The 22764-nt window shown below is 44.2% G+C and overlaps 1 long non-coding RNA gene across 1 annotated transcript in view; it reads right to left on the bottom strand.

The window, feature by feature from the left end:
• The window catches only part of LOC142069946 (uncharacterized), an 89078-nt gene that overhangs the window by 41705 nt on the left and 24609 nt on the right, over nt 1-22764 (bottom strand). The gene's annotated exons all lie outside the window — the stretch shown is intronic.

Genomic DNA, 22764 nt, shown 5'->3' with positions numbered 1-22764 from the left:
GCCCACCACAGGCCACTACACCCCACCCATTTGTCCCTGTATTGAGCCCAATAGCTGAGACTAAAATACTATAGCCCTCAGGAGACTAAATTATTGTGTGTCACAGGCAGAGAATAGGAGGGACTGAAGTGCACTATGACTGGGAAATGATTTGATGAGATATACCCAATAGTCAGGGCTCATCACCAATGTTAGAAGCATTGCAGCAGTCTAACCTTAAGTTGACGTGGGCATAGATCTGTAATGAGGTCCTCCATAGAGAGAAAGATTATACCCTATTTTTTTGCATAAAACAGATTGAAGAAAGCTCTCATGGCTCCTTAAACATCTGAGAGCAGCTGAGGCTCTATATGATCTCAAATTGCAAATCTGAGTAGTAAGCAGTGGGCACATTCCATTAGTCTCCACCATTTCCTCTGGATCCTTCCACAAAGCTGTCAGCATTACATCAGTCTCACCTGGGTTGTGCCTCAGGTACCCAGTGCTCATCCAAGACCCACCATCAGTCAGACAACGAGTAAATCACTCAACATCAGTACCACAGATTCAAGGAAGAAAGGAGTGGCACCCAAGGAGTCAGAGGAAGAAGAAATCACAGAGGAGGGCTGGCTGTTCATTGCCTCTGTGACCTCTTGCCTCTGGTGGCTTTCTTAATGGCTGGAAAAAGATGAGGATGGGCACGCTGAGGCCTCAGACAGAAGATTACCAGCAGGAATTCCACAGCTAGAAGTCTCCAACTGATAACCAGGTCTTCAATGTGGAAACTGCAGAAGATACCTCTCAAAATCCAGCTGATCCCAGAGACCAGAGAAATGTATGAGACACACCTGTGGATGGGAGCTTGACCCAACCTGAAAGAAAATCAATCCTGCCCACAAAGAGTTCTCCAATTGTCCAAGGAAGAGAGACAATCCTTGTTGGTGGGTCAATACACAGAAGAATAGAAAGAACATTCTGCCTGGGACAGGCAGACACAGGATGGTGTCCTGCCTTCCCAGAATGAGGACACAAGACATCAATCTAAGATTGGATAGGCTTTTGAAGATGCCAGGAAAGGATCCATTGGTAATGGTTCATATTGGCATTAATGACACTGCATTAAGGGATAGCTGGCAGATAATAGATGACTTCAGGGAACTCAGAAACATGTTGAAGAAAAATAATGTCCAAGCGATCTTCTCTGAGATCCTTCCTATCCCATGAGCAAAGGAAGACACAAGGCAGAAGATTCTGGAAGTGAACTGCTGGTTAGGTAAAGTAGTGTAGGTAGAAAGGTTTTGATTTTGTGGAACATTGGTCCAGATTCTATGGGGGAGAAGAAACTGTAAAGTTTGGGTGGCCTCCACCTCAGTAGAAGGGGCACCAATCTTCATAGAGACAGCCTGGCTAGAGTAGTCAGGAGGTTGTTAAACTAATAGCAAAAGAGGAGGGGGGGAAAAGAGGGAAGAAAGGAGTACTCAGAACAAAATCAGGATATTAAGAACAAAATTAAGGAACCAAAGGACATGAAGAGAAGAAATTGTTTAATTGCCCATGCACTATTGCTAGGAGCCTGAGTAACAAACAAAAGGAATTTGAGTTGCTCATTTATGAACATCAAGTTGGTATTTCTGAAACCTGGTGGGATGATTTGCACATCTGAAATGTTAAAATCAAAGGTTATAACATACTTAGGAAGGAACGAGTGAGCAAGGGGAGGTGGAGTAGCACTCTATGTCAAAAATGGTATTACCGGTTTCTGAGTCATTTTAAAATTAACCAGTTCTGGATAACTTGCATCCAAAAGTTTTTAAAGAGCTGGCTGTAGAGCTCACTGGACAGTTAATGTTGATTTTCAATAAGTCTTGAAATAGTGGGTAAGTTCCAGAAGACTAATGTTTTGCTAATATTTTAAAAGGGTAAATGGGATGACCCAGGTAATTATTGACCTGTCAGTCTGACATGTACCTCGAGCAAGATAACGGTGCACCTGATGCAAGAGTCAAATAATAAGGAATTAAAGGAGGGTAATATAATTAATGCCAATCAACATGGGTTTGCAGAAAACAGATCATGTCAAACTAATTTGAAATCTTTTTTGACGTGATTAAAAGTTTGGTTGACAAAGGTAATAGTGTTAATGTAATATACTTAGATTTCTATAAAGTATTTCTCTTGGTATCATACAACATTTTGATTAAAAAAACTAGAACATGGCACACATTAAATGCATTAATAACTGGCTAACTGATAGATCTCAAAATGTAACTGTAACAGAGAATTATCAATCGGGTGTGTTTCTAGTGGAGTTCTACAGGGACTGTTCTAGGACCCATGCTAACCCATGTTTTTATCAATGACCTAAAAGAAAACAAAATCATCACTGATTAAGTTTGCAGATGAAATAAAAATTGGGGGTGTGGTAAATAATGAAGAGAATTGGTCGCTGATAAAAAGAGATCTGGATCACTTGATAAGTTGGATGCAAGCAAACAATGTGCATTTTAATATGGCTAAATTTGATCTGGGAAAAAGGATGTAGGCCATACTTACAGGATGGAGCACTCTATACTGGGAAGCAGTGACTGTGAAAAAGTTTGTTGCTGTGGATAATTAGCTGAACATGAGCTCGCAGAACAATGTTGTGGCCAAAAGGGCTAATGCAATCTTTGGATGAATAAACAGGGGAATCTCAAGTAGGAGCAGATGTTGATGAATTGGAGTGTGTTCAGAGAACAGCCATGAGAATGAGTAAAAGATTAGAAAACATGACTTATAGTGATAGACTCAAGAAGCTAAATCTATTTAGCTTAACAAAGAGAAGGTTAAGAGGTGACTTGATTACAGTCTATAAGTACCTACATGGGGAATAAATATTTAAACAGAGCTCTTCAATCTAGCAGAGAAACACAATCCAATGGCTAGAAATTGAAGCTAGACAATTTTAGACTGTAAATAAGGTGTAAATTTTTAAGTATGAGAGTAATTAACCATTGGAACAATTTATCAAGTGTCATGGTATATTTTTCAGCACTGACAATTTTAAAATCGAGATTGGATGTTTTTCTAGAAGATATGCTCTAGGAATTACTTGGGGGAAGTTCTAGGGCTTGTGCCATACAGGAGGTCAGACTAGATGATCATAATGGTCCCTTCTGGCCTAGGAATCTATCAAACTTCACCATTCATGCAAGATGACATGGAGACAAATTTGGGTGCTGAATGCACTGTAGCCTATACTTCCCAGCGGCCTTATGTATAAATAGAACAGCAGGGATAACAAGAGAGAGAGAATCCTGTGATATCTGATGTAAGAGAGACATCAGGCTAGACAAAGAACCAATGAATGAATGCAACCATGCAACCTCAGAATACCAGGATCAAAGTAGAAGAGTTTCTTGACTCTTTTGACTCTGAAGCTTTTGATGATGACAGAGGATAGGAAGAAGATCAAAGCCTGAGTACTTTTCTTCTCTCCATTCTGAGACACTGAAAATATATTAGTGCAGTAATTTGTCTGTTCCTGTAACTAAACTGTTCCATAAAAATAGCTGATTTATTCTCTTTGAGTGCTTGGCTTAATGCATGGTACAGTTTGGATTTTCCTGTCTCACAGCCAAGAATAGCAAAGCTATGGAGGGGCGACCAGAAAATGCTGAATTGAATTGCAGAATTTCTTGGGTCTGTTTGGAAACATGTCAGATTTTCCCAAGCCGGAGCCAAGCAGAGAGGGCAGAAGCAAAGCCAAGCAGTGGGAGGGGGCAGGTTGCTAGAAAAACCAAGTGAGTGGCTCTGTTCTTGCTAGAAACCTTTTGGATTGTCCCAGCTTCACATGAGGTTTGACAGCAATCTGTGGTGAAGAGGTGTGCAGTCCTACAGGCTGTGCTCCATTCTGTGGTTCCTGGAAAATGGAGGCTCTCTAAACTCCCAAAAAAGCCCAACCCCCCCACTACTCAACTCTTTAAGTAGGCTACATAAGTTTTTGAAGGAATTGATTTAATAATTTAAATGTCAACATTTTTAACTATTTCACTGCTGACAAAAGCATGTAAGAAAGAAGAGGGAGGATCAGGTTATTAAGATCTGCAAAATCTGTTGTCAGTAATAGCTCATCTTGGTGCCATGAGTATCTCTGCTTATTTATTTATTTTTTGTTACCAGTCAAATAGAAACAAAGACCCAGGAGCCTAGCAGAGTGCAGGGCATCCAAGCTTCAGTAAGAGAAAGGAGGTCCAGGTCCAAGGAGCCCAGCATTGCCAATGAGTATAGCCCAGTCCCACTGCAAGGTAGCCAACCCCCAGAAGCTCATCAGAATATTCATGGTTATGTTCTGAACAAGGGCACAAGCAGCTATGAGTGGCGTCTCACTTTGGTTCTCAAGTGGGTGGAGTTTATGTTGGGAGTGGAACTTGTTTGTGGCTAGAGCTTTGAAGAGTATCACTACATATTTTTCCCATTGTGATCCTTGATTAGCTAATATTTGTTGCATGTGCCAAGGCTCAATGCATTGCACCAGTACTGGTAGATAGCCATTATTGATTCCTCCTTATTAGTGCCTTTACCCTGGTCATCCAATGGTGCATTAAATTTCACACTGACTCTATAGGACTCAGACACAGTGAATGGAAAGACAGTGTGGATTTTAGCAGATGAGACCAGAAAAGTTCCCCCCCCCCCCCCCCTTCGCTTCCCAAAGGTGTTATGGAGTGCTTTAAAAAAAATGCCTCTAAACTGAATGAAACCTGAATGAAAAAATGGGACCTATTCCTGCCCTCCCACAGGCTGTGCATGAATGGGAATGTAATTTGATTGTGAGGAGGAATTCAGATTTTGAAGAGACAATTTTAGATGCATGTCTCAAAAAGGGGGAAGAGATTCAGGTTGGGGTTGGGTAAAAGGTTTGGCACTCCTCAGCATTCAGATTGTACACTTGCAGAAATCATGAGAGAGGAGAAAGTCATGCATGGATAAGGGGTAGAGCAGGAAAAACGATGAGGGTGGAGGGGGAAGAGACTAAGCCCCGTGGGACACCAGTGGAGAATGTTGGTAGGGCTGCCAAGGGAGATGGTAAAGTAGCAATAGGACAGAAATCAGTCAAGCACAGAATTGTGAAAGGTAAGGAAGTCTTCAGCTACATCATTATAAGGCACTCTGAAACTGATTTAAGAGTGCCATGTAGGGGTGCGTGGTCATCCCTCCCTGTCAATCTCGGAGAGAGGCCACACCTCCTCACTCTTGGGTCCCTAATAAAGTAAGGGTAATTAGGGGATTAGCAGTCTCCATGCCCCGACCCTCTAGGCAGGGCCAGGTGGCAGATAGTTCAGGGCACTGGCTGCAGGCAGGGCAAGGCAATAAATAGTCTGTGGGCCCATGCCATCAGGCCCAGCAGAGCACCAAACAGTCTAAGGCAGAGGTGGGCAAACTACGCGGGACCCTCCTGCCCGGCCCCTGAGCTCCTGGCCAGGGAGGCTCGCCCCCGGCCCCTCTCCTGCAGCCTCAGCACCCTACACCGCTGGTGCAATGCTGTGGGTGGTGGGGTGGTGAGCTCCTGGGGCAGCGCAGCTGCAGAGCGCAGCCTGACCCGGTGCTCTGTGTGGGGCGGTGGCGTGGCTGGCTCCAGCCGGGCAGCGCGGCTGTAATGCCGCCAGCCACCGGTGCTCCAGGAGGCGCGGTAAGGGGGCAGGGAGCGGGGGGGTTGAATAGAGGGCAGGGGAGTTCGGGATAGTGCTCAGGGGGTGGGGGTGTGAATAGGGGTTGGGGCGGTCAGAGGGCGGGGAACAGGGGGGCCGAATGGGGGCAGCAGTCTCGGGGGGGGCAGTTAGGAAGGAGACAGGGGGTTGGATGGGGCAGAGGGGGGCAATCAGGGAGAAGGGATGGTTGGATGGGGCAAGGGCCCCAGGGGGGCAGTCAGGAATGAGAGGAGTGGTGGGGGGCAGTCAGGTGTGGGGGTTCCAGGGGCAGTCAGGGGACAGGGAGAAGGGGTGGTTGGATGGGGAAGGGGTCCCGGGGGGGGGCAGTCAGGAAGGAGAGGAGGGGTTGGATGCGGCGGCAGGGGTCAGCCAGGGGCAGGGGTTCCGGGGGTGGTCAGGGGACAGGGAGCAGGGGGGTGGATGGGGCAGGAGTCCACGGGGGGCTGTCAGGGGGCCAGAAGTGTGGGAGGGTGGATAAGGGGTGGGGGCCGGGCCATAACCCCCTCCCCTAACCAGCTCTCCATACAATTTCCAAAACCCGATGCAGCCCTCAGGCGAAAAAAAGTTTGCACGCCTCTGGTCTAAGGGCTCAGACCCCTAGGCAGCGTGGAGCACAAACAGTGTATAGCAGGGATCAGCAACCTTTAGCACGTGGCCCATCAGCGAAATCCGCTGGTGGGCCGGGACAGTTTGCTTATCTGCAGCGTCCACAGGTTTGGCCGATCACAACTCCCACTGGCCGCAGTTCGCTGTCCCATGCCAATGGGGGCTGCGGGAAGCGGTGCTGGCCAGGCCACCTCTTTCTGCAGCCCCACTGGCATGGAACGGTGAACCGCGGCCAGTGGGAGTTGCGATCGGGCGAACCTGCGGACGCTGCATGTAAACAAACCGTCCCGGCCCACCAGCAGCTTTCCCTGACAGGCCACGTGCCAAAGGTTGCTGATCCATGGTCTATAGGCTCAGGACCTCCGGCAGGGACGAGTCCCAAACAGTCTAGGAGCTCAGGCCCTTAGGCAGGGTGGAGCAGCAAACAGTCTGATGTCTTGGCTTTGGAAGATGGCAGACAAATGAAGGCCTCTGGGCCTAGAGTGGGGAGGCTGCCACGCCAGGAGTGGGGTTGGTAGCAGGGTAATAGGGGGACCCGGGCTCACCCTACTCCACCAGGTCTCAGCCCAGGATCCTAACAGTGGTGGAGTGTTCCGCCACTGCATCAACGGGGATCAAGCCAAAACACGCTGACCTGAATTCAGGCAATGACACAACCAGACAATAGTCTAGTGTCCCTAGGATACTGTCTACATTCCCCTTAAGATGCACCTGTGGCTTGGGGTCGTCCTTCCTCTCCCTGAGGTACACTGCTAACGGCAGTCCCAGCAGCTCCTCAGAGTATCTGGCGGCAGGAAGCTCTGGCAGCTCCTCCAGGTCCTCAGCATTGTAGTGGTCTCCATGCAGCTGAAGCCCCAGCAAGAGGCATCTGTCTTCAGCAGCTCCAGCCCAACGAAGCTGCAGGGCCTGCCTTTTATACTTCCTGTCCTGCCCCTCTGCTTCTGGCAGAGCAGGCATGGGTGTCCAGGGAGGGGTTCCTCCTTGTCAATCTCAGAGGGAGGACATGCCCCCTTGCTACATTCCCAAACAAGAGAGTTGCATTAATTTAGCAAAGTTAGTTTCCATACCATTTAAGTTAAATCGGTACAACTTTTGTGTGTAGGCAGGGCCTTTGGAATAACGTTGATTAAAAGGAAAATAAGGACAGTTAGGTTAGGACTGTCAAAGGCAGTTATGTGACCTACTCCTATTGGAGTCATTAAGTTGGGAATCATTAAGAAAAGGATAGATAACAAGACAAAAAATATCATATTGCCTCTATTTAAATCCATGGTACGCCCACATCTGAAATACTGTGTGCAGATGGTCGTCCCATCTCAAAAAGGATATATTGGAATTGGAAAAGGTTCAGAAGAGGGAAACAAACATGATTAGGGGTATGGAATGGCTTCTCTGTGAGGAGAGATTAATAAGACTGGAACTTTTCAGCTTGGAAAAGAGACCACTAAGGGGGAATATGATAGAGGTCTATAAAATCATGACTGATGTGGAGGAAGTAAATACAAAAGTGTTATTTATTGCTTCTCATAACACACGAAGTAGGAGTCACCAAATGAAATTAACGGGCAGCAGGTTTAAAACAAGCAGCAGGTTTAAAACAAACGAAAGGAAGTATTTCTTCACAAAACGCACAGTCAACCTGTGGAACTCCTTGCCAGAGAAAGTTGTGAAGGCCAAGATTATAACAGGGTTCAAAAAAGAACTAGGTAAATTCATGGAGGATAGGTCCATCAGTGGCTATTAGCCAGCATAGGCAGGGATGGTGTCCCTAGCCTCTGTTTGCCAGAAGCTGGGAATGGACGACAGGGATGGATCACTGGATGATTACCTGTTCTGTTCATTCCCTCTGGGGCACCTGGCATTGGCCACTGTCGGAAGACAGGATACTCAGCTAAATGGACCTTTGGTCTGACCCAGTATGACCACTCTTATGTTCTTATATTCTTATGATTTGAGTGCCTACCTCTCTTTAGCTCCTTTGAAAATCCCAGACTCAATTTATTATGCCAGGCTCCATTTCAGCTGATGTAATACACCATTCTAGCACTAGACATGTTCCAGGGAAAGTTTCATACAGTGGGTGTTTGTATGAAATAAAGAAATATTTTCATTTTTAATGAGAGTGCTTTGTAGGGAAAGTTGTGGGCAATCTTAGGGCTTAAAGAAACCTTTGAAAAAACAGTTGGGTAATTAAAAGTAGCAGGCCCCTAAGATCAAGGAATGGGGGAAGAGGGAGGTGCCAAAATAAAAAACTCTAAATCACAAAATGCAGATGACATTTGTGTATCACTGAATGTTGTGTTGAGTAAAAATAGTCGGAAAAATCTACCTTCACTACCTACAGCTGCTTACAGCTATGCTGTATGCTCTATGGGTCTCTTAATTCTCAAGCCACTGATAAAATCAAGCTTTTAAAATAATATTAGATCCAGGTTTAACCAAGACAGAAATGTCTGAGTGTAAACAACAAACATATTAAATGAAAGTAGAGAAATCATCAGGGTTTTTCAAGACATACACAGGCAAAGTGATTAAATCAATAGATGTAATTACAGTGATCACAGAATACTACAGTCTTAGTCATTCACTGCAATTGTGAGTCTTTTAGAAAACAGAGGTTCATTTTTGTTTAGGGATTATTTGGATAGCATAGAATTAGACCAATTATGTCTATAAGCATGTTAGAACATAATTGTCTGCATATGCTGTGACGATAGACTACAGTAAATGCTGGACTAGTATTGGGAAATTTTTGCTGATGAATAATATACTGTGAAAAAGGATAGAATGAAATCATAAGTGAAAGGTGATGTATGGAAGTTGTACAAGCCAGATGCATATGCATTACAGTCAGACATAAAAGGCAAGATAATTCTCTACAATGACTAAACTGCATTTAAGCTTAATGATATACTATAGTGGAGAGTTACTATGAATTCTCTGCTACGTTTAAATCAATATGTCAAAAGAAAACAAACACATACTCCAATTTCTTAAAAGGAAAAAAGCACACCCAGATTAGTTTGGCATGTGTTTATCAGCATCTGAAAAACAAAAGGGATCCATGCAAATATATTGCAATTAATGCTACCGTAAGTATGTGACAGATCCTTCATATTCAAAACACGAGAAATTTAAAAGATACGCAAACAGAATATTACTCGATAGTGCATTAGTAATAAAATGATCAGTGAATACTAAGATATTGGTCTGTACCTCAGAGTTGGGTACAAGGAATTCCCACATTCAAACACACTATAGCTATGTTGGCACTGCACACCACTTTCGGCAGCATGCAGTGTATGTGTAGCTACATGCCACAGTGAAAAGCAAGTTGCGTCCACACTATGCTGTGTAGCTACACATCAGTGAAAGGCTCTGACCGTGGGGAAAGGCTTCAGCAGCTACCCACTGCCAGAGCTTTTCACTGTCTTCCTCCTGCTGGAGCCTTTCCCCACTGCCAGAGCCTTTCCCCACTTTCTCCCCATCCCCCGCCAGAATCTTTCCCTGCTGTTGGACGCCCTAGCAACTGAGAGGCAATAGAATGCTATATGGCTAAAAATAGCCATGTAGACAAGGAGGCATTGCCTGAGCAAGGAGAGAGCTGAGTAGGATGTGTGTCACACTGTCTGGAGTGGCTAATGACTTTAAGTGCCTGCCTCAGGGCAGACTGTCAAAAACAGGGCAGAGACCCCAAACTGGTGGTGTGTTCTGTAATTAGATTTCAGGAAGCCAGTAACAAATTGGAACTCCTGGATCACAGACAATCCCCTTAGACTCTTCAGTCTATCTTGCCACCCAGATAAACTGTGCATAAGTGGGCATAAATGGTCACTTACACCAAATAGCACACAATATTCAGGTTGCTTCCAGTCCCAAGAGACCAGTTATTTACCCAGATCAATCGGTACCCTAGATATCACACCAATGACACACCTATAGCCAATACTGTAATAAACTATCTAAAGCACAGTTGGCAACTTTCACACAGTAAGTAAGCACCCTGACTTTCACAATAAGCCAAAAATCAAGCTAATCCCATTTCAAAACAAGGCCAAAACAAGCCAATGCCTAAGAATCCCAACATTCTATGTGACTAGATCCCCCTGGCGTGCAGTCTGGGACTGTGGTGGGCCCGCTGTGCACCCCTGACTCTCACCTCCCCCCTTGCCCCTGCTTGCTGGGAGCCAATCGAAAAAAAAAAAAAAGAAGAAGAAGAAACAAGCTACAACAAGCTACAAGCCAAATAGCTATAAGCCAAAAACTAGCCAACAAGCAACTCACAAGCCAAGTAAGCCAAAAACAAGCCCAATTTCTGTGTTTTTTTCCACAGGTTTGGCATGTCTGAGCTAAAGGTTTATTAACTAGGAAAAAAGAAATGAGAGTTATTTACATGTTAAAGCATGCAAACATATATACACAAATGAGTTATCATCTAAATCTAAAAGTGACAATGTTGTCATGATTTGTCAATTCAAAGTGTCTTTCAGGGCACATCCAGGGGTAGTCGCTGGGGATCTCTGCCTCAGTTTAGAGTCTCTGGCCCTCTGAGGGTTCAAACAGCAAAGACAATTTTCCTGTGACTTTTTTTTATTTCCTTCATTCAGCTTCCAAATGCACAGGATGAGCTTCCTTGCATGTAGCATTTCCAAGGTGTCTAAACCCTAAACTTCCTAATGCCTTGGGTGTCAGGTGTTATAACTCTTGTTGGTGTGGTGGGGGTGCCTTAGCAGCAGAGCATTTTTTCCCTTAATTTTAGTGGGGATATCTCTGAATTTCACCAAAAGCTGGTTTAGTATGGTGGTGAGTTAAGTCCCAGGCCTACAAAAGGGTGACTGGACTATAAAAGTGAGGGGAAAAACCACCCCAAATATCTTTCCCTATCCATCTCTCTCTCTTTCACCTACGAAGACCAAAGAAACAGCCTTTGGACTTTGGGAGCAGATCTTGGCCTGAGAATGTGGTCAGCAGTGTTACTGGGAACATGTGGTGAGGGATTTCACCTTGAAACAAGTCTAATTTGTTAAGTTTTAGTACTAGGAAGCGTTTTATCTTTATTTTTCTTGTAACCATGTCTGACCTTAATGCCTTATACTTGTACTCACTTAAAATCTCTTTGTAGTTAAATAAACTTGGTTTATTCTGTAATTAAAACTAATCCAGTGTTGTTTTTAAACTGAACTGTGCGGGTAATTCCATTTAAAGTAGGAAAGTGTTGTATATTGATCCCTTAGGGGGGAAATTAACCTAATATATCTGGACTGTCCCCTGGAGGGGTCTGGAGTGTGCTGACAGGCTTCTGGGGTCCGAGTTGCTGGACCAGGGCTGTGGCTATATCCAAACACTCAGGGTGTGTCCTGCACGCTGGCAGGCTGTTTGTGAGTGACCCAAGCTGGAAGCTACAAGAACAAAGTATTGCGAGGCACCCAATGCTGCAGAACAGAGGTGTCACAACCCCTCACTGGTTTGGATTGCACCCCGGAATGTCATAGATTCCTAATACACAAACACAACAAATTTCACTAAGGAAAATTCAACCTTTTTCTTTAGAACCAGATGTAGATTTTGTTTTTCCTCCTTTTCTCCATACAAGTGGGACATTTTACTCAATTATTAATGCAGGCCATTGATTATTATTACTACATTACTTTTTCCACACAGACACCTCACTGTTGTATCTGGGATCCCTTTCCATAATTTTGATCATTACAGAGAAATCCCAATTCACCAAACTCTTATTAACCAAAACTCCCAGTTAACCAAAGGTTAGCTATATTTTCAGCAATAGGTTCTCGAGTGCTGCTGAGACCCTAAGGTCTGCATGAGCTGAATTCCTACTCAGCTTAGCTTTTGTGAAGTTTAGGAGCTCTGTAGGAAGTAAGCTCCAACTTAAAGCTCCCTGCTGTCCCCTTCCTTCTCTCTCAGCTAAGCTAGCTGCCCTTGGGGAAACAAGTCAGCTCAAAGAAAAAGAGGACTTGTGGCACCTTAGAGACTAACAAATTTATGCTCAAATAAATGTGTTAGTCTCTAAGGTGCCACAAGGCCTCCTTTTCTTTTTGAGGATACAGACTGACACGGCTGCTACTCTGAAACAAGTCAGCTCTGTACACTGTAATTAGGTGAGCCGTGATTACCCAAACCCCTGATTTTTACAAAAGAATTCCGATAGAGCTGAGCAAATAAGTTATAACAAATAGTTTATTCAGAAGATTTTACCTCTATATGTTAGCAAATTTTCCTTGAACCCTCATCGTGATTTTCTTGAATGTATTAGTTGTCCAAAGTTACTTGAGTAATTTTGACAAATCATTTTAGTTTCTGTGGATCATTTCTGAATAGTTTGTGAATTGTGTTTTGCTCTCATGTATGTTTCACATGGTATTTTTCTGTTCCCTGGTTGGACAAGCACAACTCTTGGAAGCTAGTTGTGACAATACTTCTGAGACAAAATAAAAACCTCTTTTCCACTAGTATACTACAAAATTCACTTAGAATTCACTGTTTTGGGGAACATTCCTGTCAGTCAATTAATTCATTAGAGTCTTTGAGGCAAGAGAACACAAAAGGGATGCAAATACAACAGAAGTGAATTCATCTAGAAATATGAACAAATATTCATAAAAATTCATTTGTAGTATTCACCCAACTCTTGCTTCAAGTATGTTCTCCAAGAACCAGCATTCTTCTGTGCAACATTTTCCCCAAACTGGGGATACGCATCCTCCACAAATCTGTGCATCAAATCAAATCAAATCAGCTACCCCAAAAGGGCCACAACTGCAGGATTGGCAGGTTAGAGGTACGTTTACACCACAGTGGCACAACTGCAGCTACACCACTGTACCACAGACACTTTCTATAGTGTCGGAAGGGGTTTTTCCATCACTGTTGTAAATCTATGCCCCCACCCTCAAGAGGTGGTAGCTAGATCAGTGAAAGAATTGTTCCATTGGCCCAGTGGTATCTACATTGGGGGTTAGGTCAACTTAATTACATTGTACAGTGCATGAAATTTTTCACAGCCCTGAGTGCTATCACAAAGTCAACCTAAGTTTTACATATAGACCAGGCCTAATTGTCAAGGAGATTCCAACTCCTACAGTTAGTAGAAAATACAAAGGTATGTCTTACATAATTTGATAAAAGTGGCCAGACTTCGGCAGATCACACTAATAGGGTGGATAAGACCATTAGTTCCATCAATTCTCTGACTGCATCCCCTCTGTCTTATTTCAAAGGAACCTGAGACAACTAGCTTCCATCCAGGACAGAAGAGTAATGGAAGGGAAATTAAGAAAACCTGCTTAATATAGGTTAGAGCAATTTTTACTAAAATGCAGCTCTTGTAGAGAGACATACAATCCAAAAATAATTGTTTAATTATTAGTAGGCAACTCAGACTTCATTCCAGACAGGATAATAACTAAATCATGGAGACGCATGTGAATGCAGTGGGGAGATTATATCAGATATGCATATGAGTAATTTGATATGGAGCAAAATAAGTGAGCAAGCAATTGTGGGGAAGATGAAAAGTAACATTGCATAAAAGTGCTCAGCATTACTTTGTAAATTAGCAATGCTATGTATCATTCAGCTGTCTGAAAGATTCAAGAACATCACGGTGACAAATTCTTCATATGGCATTTCAGAAAGTTCTGGTGTGCCTGAAATTAATTCAGCTGTTTTTCAGCGAGAATTAGCACAAGCGATAAGAGACTTTCAGAGAACGACACATTCAGAAAATTTAACTTTAGTATACAATAGCTAACAGAAAGCCCTTCCATGCCGAATCATGGGCAAATATAATAAGGAACTTATTTCACAATCAATTTTATGTCAAACAATTGAAACATGCCTGCTTCAGAATATAATATATGAAATTCAGAGGGGCCACTTGGTTTCAGTGTCTCCTATTCAATGATGGGAGTGCTGGGGAAGAGCACACCTTCAGACCTCTGGCCACTGGTAGAACTGAATTAAATTCAAACTCTTTTTGAAGTTCTGAAATACCTGAATCTCTGTGAGGAAGAGGTATGTGAAATTTTATAAATGTAAGTTTTGCATGTCTTTGCTTTAAATCCCAACTATCAAAAGCACTGAAATATTGCAAGAGGATAGTCTCAGAATTAGATTTTGTCAAAAATATTTTGAATTTGGAAATGTCAATGAAAATTCAAATTTTGACAAAAATAGAAGGAAAAAATCAGCAAGGTTTTCTTTCCATTTTTTGACCAGTTCTATTTGGAATATTTTCAGACAGGACTAGAAATGGAAGCACCCAGAAATCCTGTAAGAAACCCTGTCCCTATGGGAATTCCAAGTTAAATTGGTGAATTCCAGGTTAAATTTGCAGGCTTAAGGGCAATATTTTTCTGTTAGTTTCACCTACGTAAAATCTGAGTAACTGATTAACACAGTTGTTCTAGATTTACATTAGCAGACTTTAAAACAAAATTTGATGTGAGAGGTTTGGATGGTTTGATAACACTGTTACTATTTTGGAAACCGGGATGTTTATGTTGTATAGCGTCAGGAACATCAAAAGTCCTCAGCAAGATATGACTTATACAATAATAGTACATCATTATATCAGTGACTCTGAGTCAGACCATTGACGAAAGCCATCAAAGATAATTCATTAATAAGTTGACAAAATCATCATAAAATCATTGTCAAAATTCTGCAGTGTAGGAACTTTCCTAAAGTCATTCAATTTGCATGGGATGTGGTAAACATAGAGACCAAGGGCCATATTCTATCATACTTCCTCACATTGAGTAATACCTTACTCTATGAGTAGTCTCATTAACTTCAAATATGACTAAGGGTGGCAGAATCTGGCCCTAAATAAAGTTGTGTTCTTGCAACTGACAGAACTCGAGTTTTGAATGGGCATTTATTCCACGCATCCTGCACTAATTCTTGTTAAATTTATTCTTTAATGAAAACTAAACAGCTTTTTTAAATGATATGAAATTTGTATCCCAAATGTATTTGTTGCTCAAGGAGAGGAGAAACGTTTCAGTCTTTATCTGCTCTGATGCTCGGCTAACTTTTTTATTCACTTGTAAATGTCAGTTATGACCCTTTCCTTTACTGGATCAAGGTTACAGCCTGTAATGAAGATGATATTTTTTTATCTCAGCTGTCTGGCTGCATTACAGTTCCAATTGTAGTTTCAATTCTAAAGGCTGTGTCTGGCCAGACCATGCAACAACCTTTCAGTATCAAAATAAGCTTGTCATTTTGGATTACATTTTTAAACCCAACCCATCCTTCATTTTTATGGGTGCAATAATTTCAGGAACAAATTTGCAAGTGCAATCATATCATGTTTTGCCTAGAAAAATATATTCTGTTTCTTTTTATAAAGAAGACTTTCTTTTTTCTTTTCTTTTCTTTTCTTTTCTTTTGAAAATTAAGTGCTTCTTTCAAAACTGGTTTTGTACTCCCCGGAATTGATCCTCCTGAAGCTGTTTGCATTATAGGTTCCTAAAATTGCTGTGACTCCATTGAAAACAACCTGGCACCAGCTTGCAAGAGTTTCATTGTGGGGTCCAACAGATACAATGATCTTACTGACCAAAATATTCTGGGTAGGATGTAGCAAGCAAGTTGGTCCCTGAAAATACTCACACTGTAATCCACTGAGGGCACAGGGATGAAGATCAGGACCCTGTGGTGGATCCAGAAGTGAACGAGGAGTAAAGGCACTGGAACTTTTGTAGAAGTGGGGGGAGGAGGCAAAGGGCAAAGTGGTGGGGGAACTAAATACTACTTAAAGTACAACTATAACATAAATAATCAGAATACAAAATGCAGCCACAATATTTAAGGTATATGTGACGGGGTGCACTCACCCCACACTGGACGGGGAAGGGTTAACTCTCACTGTGGGCTGAGCAAACTATGTCTCCATGTCCCTACTGGGCATGCTCCAGGTGCAGCACGGGTATAAAAGGGAGCAGCCCAGCTCTGTCTGGGCTCACCACTGAGGAGCAACGACGTTCCTTGCTGGTTCCAGCCTGGGAGCAGCTGGAACCCCTGACCATGGAAGTCAGAGGCGCCAAGACCCAGATAGACGCCCAACTGCATGAGGATTCCTGAGAGGGATCAGAGTCACTAGGAACCCCATGTGCTGAGAAACCCGGGGACTTTGATGACACCTCGAGGACAGCTGAAAGAGACATGGCAGGAAGTGGCCCGGGGCGGGCTAGCTCTCGTCCTGTCAGAAGCCAACACGGTTGGAGCCCCACTGGCTCAGTAGCAGAACACTCGGCCACTGGTAGGGCCCTGGGTCGGGACCCGGTGGAGCAGGGAGGGCCAGAGTCCCCCTACTCTGGCTGTCACGCACCTCTAGCTAGCAGCCCACTTAGCCGACTGACTGCTTACAGCCCTGAGAGCCAAGGTGATTCTATGGACTCCAGCCGTTAGGCCTGACAGCCCTGAGGACGACTCTATTGACTCGAACAACCCCGAGAGCATGGACAACTCCTTTGGCTCTGACCATTAGATCTTACTGTCCTGAGGTCAAGGGCTGTCTGGAACTTATTCATGAGGTGTGCTCACCCCACACTGGACGGGGTACCCCCACCCCATCACAGTATAATTTTAGTACAAACAAATAAAAAAATAAGACAACTTTAGTTCTAAACATTGGAACTGCATTTTATTTTTGCACTTCAGGTACTGTACTTCACTTGCATTTATAATTGTACTATGTATACTCCACTATTACTATAGCACTATTATTATTATTATTATTGAACTGTAACGTGCAATTCTGTAACATTACAATCAAATCGTCCTTTTTTATATATAATGCATATGTTAACAATTGTAACCCTAAAGTGTAAATCTCCTTGGAAAAAGGTGTCAGCAATATTAATAATAATAACAAACAACTTTGAAGGGAAGTAAATGTGTCCCCAAATAAGAGCTACCATATAAAATGATTTTTTCTAATGTTTTATAAAAATAAAATAAAAATATATTTTTAGAAAACCTAACAAACACCATCAACAAGGTGTAGCAGATAAAAGCAATACAATTTTCATTAAGCAAAAAATGTAAACTTAATGCAATTTTGATTACGTGATTATCTAAGATTGCAGTGGATATCCAGGAATGTGTCTGATCCGATCTCATAATGCATCTTGGCCTTTAGCAGTACAATCCTGTTTTTTTTCCACAGAGCACATGCTTCCTTTGTTAAAAAATGGGAAGGAGGGCATGAGGAGACAGTGTAAATTCCAGAGAGCCAGTGTAATATCTTCTCACTGATTGACCCAACTAGCTGATATCTTTTGGAACAAGCTCAAATGTTTGCCTAGGTCTTCACAGCAAGCCCCAGGTAGCAGCTGTCTAGCCTGAAGGTGACAAAGACAGACAATGTCTATATTCAAAATGAAGGGGCGCCGTCTTCTTGTTAACTGCAGGTGAAAAAAGGATGTTTCTGGCCCCTGTTACTATTTGAAAGTCTACACGTGAGCGAAGTAGGATTATGCCTGACTTCAGTGTTCAGAGGTAGTGGACACTGTTTTTGTTAATTCTTCAAAGTATTTCTTCTTTCCTATCAGTCATAATTAAGTCACATCTTACAGGGGTAGGCTTGAGCCAGTTGCATTTCTTGCAAACACTTATGCCTTTCAGCACTTGGAGCAGATGGGTGATAGTGTTATCCTACTTCTGACAGACAGGTGGGAGTTTTGTTGCTGGCATTTGAGCCTATACGGTCTCACAATTTCATCTAGTGATCTAATGTAGATGCTGAATAGAAGAGGGCATAGGGCTGAGCTTTGTGGAACTCTGCACATAGGAGCTCTTGGGAAAGAGGAGTTCTTGACCATCATGAGCCTCTGGGATCTATTTGAAAGGAAGGAATGAAGCCAACTTTATGCAGCTCCATTGATCCTTAACATGTTGTGTACATGGGCCATTAGTACTTTAAAGTCAGCTCTGCTGAAGGCTGCATTTGTATTTTGTCCTTGGCTACATGAAGTTGTCCAATAGCACCATGTACTATCTACCAGCCTCATCGTTCTAACTCAATGTTACATCTGGGTCTGAAAATTGATTGGGAAGGGCCTAGGATACTTAGAATCATAGAAGATTAGGGTTGGAAGAGACCTCATCTAGTCCACCCCCCTGCTCAAAGCAGGACCAACACCAACTAAATCATCCCAGCCAGGGTTTTGTCAAGCCAGGCCTTAAAAACCTTTAAGGATGGAGATTCCACCACTTCCCGAGGTAACCCATTCCAGCACTTCACCATCCCCCTCGTGAAATAGTTTTTCCTAATATCCAACCTAGACCTCCCCAACTGCAACTTGAGACCATTGCTCCTTGTTCTGTCATCTGCCAACACTGAGAACAGCATCTTTGGAACCCCTCTTCAGGTAGCTGAAGGCTGCTATCAAATCCCCCCGTCACTCTTCTCTTCTGCAGACTAAATAAGCCCAGTTCCCTCAGCCTCGCCTCATAAGTTATGTGCCCCAGCCCCCTAACCATTTTTGTTGACCTCTTTTGGACTCTCTCCAATTTGTCCACATCCTTTCTGTAGTGGGGGGACCAAAACTGGATGCAATACTCCAAATGTGGCCTCACCAATGCCAAATAGAGGGGAATAATCACTTCCTTAATCTGCTGGCAATACTCCTACTAATGTAGCCCAGTGTGCTGTTAGCCTTCTGGGCAACAAGGGGACTCTCTTGACTCATATCCAGCTTCTCGTCCACTGTAATCCCCGGGTCCTTTTCTGCAGAACTGCCACTTAGCCGGACGGTCCCCAGGCTGTAGCAGTGCATGGGATTCTTCCATCCTAAGTGCAGGACTCTGCACTTGTCCTTGTTGAACCTCAACAGATTTCTTTTGGCCCAATCCTCCAATTTGTCTAGGTCACTCTGGAGCCTCTCACTACCCTCCAGCGTATCTACCTCTCCCCCCAGCTTAGTGTCAATCGTGAACTTGCTGAGGGTGCAATCCATCCCATCATCCAGATAATTAATGAAGATGTTGAACAAAACCAGCCCCAGGACCGATCCCTGGGGCACTCTGCTGCCAACTAGACATCGAGCCATTGATCACTACCCGTTGAGCCCAATGATCTAGCCAGCTTTCTATCCACCTTACAGTCCATTCATCCAATCCATACTTTTTTAACTTATTGGCAAGAATGCTGTGGGAGACCATATCAAAAGCTTTGCTAAAGTCAAGATATATCACGTCCACCATTTTCCCCATACCCACAGAGCCAGTTATCTCATCATACACGGTAGTCAGGTATGACTTGTCCTTGGTGAATCCATTTGACTGTTCCTGATCATCTTCCTCTCCTCCAAGTGCTTCAAAATGGGTTCCTTGAGGACCTATTCCATGATTTTCCAGGGACTGAAATGAGGCTGACTGGTCCGTAGTTCTCTGGATTCTCCTTCTTCCCTTTTTTAAAGATGGGCACTATATTTGCCTTTTTCCAATTGTCCAGGACCTCCCACGATCGCAACGAGTTTTCAAGGACTCTACAATCACATCAGCCAACTCCCTCAGCACCCTTGGATGCATTAGATCCAGCCCCATGGACTTGTCCATGTCCAACTTTTCTAAATAGTCCTTAACCTGTTCTTTCACCACTGAGGCCTGTGCACCTCCTCCCCATACTGTGCTGCCCAGTGCAGCAGTCTGGGAGCTGCCCTTGTCTGTGAAGACAGAGGCAAAAAAAGCATTGAGTACTCCAGATTTTTCCACATCATCTGTCACTAGGTTGCCTCCCCCATTCAGTAACGGTCCCACACTTTCCCAACCACTTTTTTGTTGCTAACATTCCTGTAGAAACCCTTCTTGTTACCCTTCACATCTCTTGCTAGCTGCAACTCCAATTGTGCTTTACACCCCTGCATGCTCGAGCAATATTTTGCTCCTCCCTAGTCATCTATCAAAGTTTCCACTTTGTGTAAGCTTTTTTGTGTTTAAGATCACCGAAGATTTCTCTGTAAAGCCAAGCTGGTCACCTGCCATATTTGCTATTCTTTCTACACATCAGGATGGTTTATTCTTGCGCCCTCAATAAGGCTTCTTTAAAATACATCCAGCTCTCCTGGACTCCTTTCCCCCTCATATTAGCCTCCCCGGGGATCCTGCCCATTAGTTCCCTGAGGGAGTCAAAGTCTGCTTTTCTGAAGTCCAGGGTCAGTATTCTGCTGCTCTCCTTTCTTCCTTTTGTCACGATCCTAAACTCGACTATCTCATGGTCACTGCTGCCCAGTGTCAACCACTTCTACTTCCCCTACCAATTCTTCCCTGTTTGTAAGCAGCAGGTCAAGAGGAGCATGGCTCCTAATTGGTTCCTTCAGCACTTGCACCAGGAAGTTGTCCCCAACACTCTCCAAAAGCTTCCTGGATTGTCTGTGCACCGCTGTATTGCTCTCCCAGCAGATGTCAGGGTGATTGAAGTCCCCCATGAGAACCAGGGCCTGTGATCCGGAAACTTCTGTTAGGTGTCCGAAGAAAGCCTCGTCTACCTCATCCTCCTGGTCTGGTGGTCTATAGCAGACGCCCACCACGACATCACCCTTGTTGTTCTCGCCTCTAAACTTAACCCAAAGACTCTCAACAGGCTTTTCTGCAGTTTCATACTGGAGTTTTGAGCAATCATACTGCTCCCTTACATACAGTGCACCTCCTCCACCTATTTTCCCCCACCTGTCCTTCCTGAACAGTTTATACCCATCCATGACAGTGCTCCAGTCATGTGACTTACCCCACCAAGTCTCTGTTATTCCAATCACATCATAGTTCCTTGAGTTCCAGGACTTCCAATTCTTCCTGCTTGTTTCCCAGGCTTCTTGAGTTTGTGTACAGGCACCTAAGATAACTATCTGATTGCCCTACTTTCTCAGTTTGAATCAGGAGGCCTCCCCTCTTGCACCCTCCTCCTTGTGTTTCCTCCTGGTATCCCTCTTCCCCACTTACCTCTGGGTTTAGGTCACTGTCCGCCAGCCAACCTAGTTTAAAGCCCTCCTCACTAGTGTAAGTGGGGAAATGGTTCTGCTATTGTGCGGAACTTTCCTGGCTTATACACTACCTGGTGAAATGGGCTAGCAAAAGGATCTGAGTCCTTGCTCCCACTCCCTTTACCCAGAGGTTTGCCTGACCTCAAGGGCTCCCCTTCCACTCTCCTGTGTGGCAGAGTCCTCGTAACCCCAACAAGGCTGGGCCCAGGATTCCTGGGAGGCTAGACCCCCAACCTTGTCGTGGTCACTTAGGGTAGGGGCTAGAGTATCCCCACTCAGGGGAGCTCTCTCTGCACTGGTTGCTTCCCTGACCCACTGATCATTACATACAGTTCAAAGAAAATACAATTTATTAAACAGCAATCAATTAAAAAAATAAGGAAAAAATGGGAAAGGTAAAAGGAAAACACGTCACCCTGCTCTGTGGCATGGGGACATCACAACAAGCATCTCTAGCATGTAAGGGAAGTTCAGTCTGTTCCTCACAAGTTCCAGGCCCCTTCTCAGGCCCTGGCTGTGCTGCAAGGATGCTGCAGGTCAGACACTTGCTCTGGTGGTGGCCACATGGTTTCAGGTTCTAGGTGGCAGGACCCTTCTTCCGAGCGTTGCCCCCACCCTACTGGGATTATGATCCCCCTCCAAATCTGGCCTGCAGGGCCTCTTGGCTGGGGACATCTCCCTGCGCTGGGCGCGCTGCCCAGGGTCCCCCTCGCTCTTCCCAGATGCTCACCACACCCGGCTCCAGCTCCAGCTCCACTCTGCCTCAGCACTGCTGCTGGTGCTGCTCTGCCTCCAGCTCCCTGGGTGGCTTTTCTGGCCCCTCTGGCTCTGGCTGCTACAGCTCTCCTCCCAGCACAGGTCTGCTCTGCAGGCTGCTTCTGTGACTCTGCTCCCAGCACTGACCTGCTTCCTGGGCTGCTTTTCTGGCCCCTCTGGATCTGGCACAGTTCTGCTCCCCAGTTCAGCTTGGGCCCCTGCTTTCTCCTTAGCCAGGCCCCACTCTGTCTGACCCTGGCAATTCCAGCTAACACGGAGGTCGGGACGCCCCGGCCTCCTGATTCCCATAGTCGAAGAATCCAATACAGGCCGATGTTAGCTACTGCTGGGATTGGTTTGCCATTATCCTCTTGATGGCTTTGTCCAAGAAAAGGAGATTAGAGGCCCTGCACTAGTTGACAAGGTTGTTGGCATCTAGCCATAATTTTCTGTGTGCTAGCTAAATTCTTATGTGTTTCAGCATAACTATAATGTGATACCATAAAATGCTTAAAATAAAAAGTGGACAGCAAATTAGCTGTATTTTCAATGTGACATGGTAACAAAAAAGAAAAAGGCAAATGCAATTTGGGGCTGCATACTGAAAGGCATTGATTTATGGAACAAAGACATAATTTTCCCTCTCTTTGCGGTTCTGATGTGACCTCAGCTGGAATATTTTGTTCTGTTCTGAGTACCTTATTACTAGAGACATAGTAATA

This window comes from Caretta caretta, chromosome 1 (assembly GCF_965140235.1).
Source record: "Caretta caretta isolate rCarCar2 chromosome 1, rCarCar1.hap1, whole genome shotgun sequence".
NCBI lineage: Eukaryota > Metazoa > Chordata > Testudines > Cheloniidae > Caretta > Caretta caretta.
The sequence above is the reverse complement of the archived record's forward strand: the minus strand, read 5'-3'. Positions and strand labels throughout refer to the sequence as shown.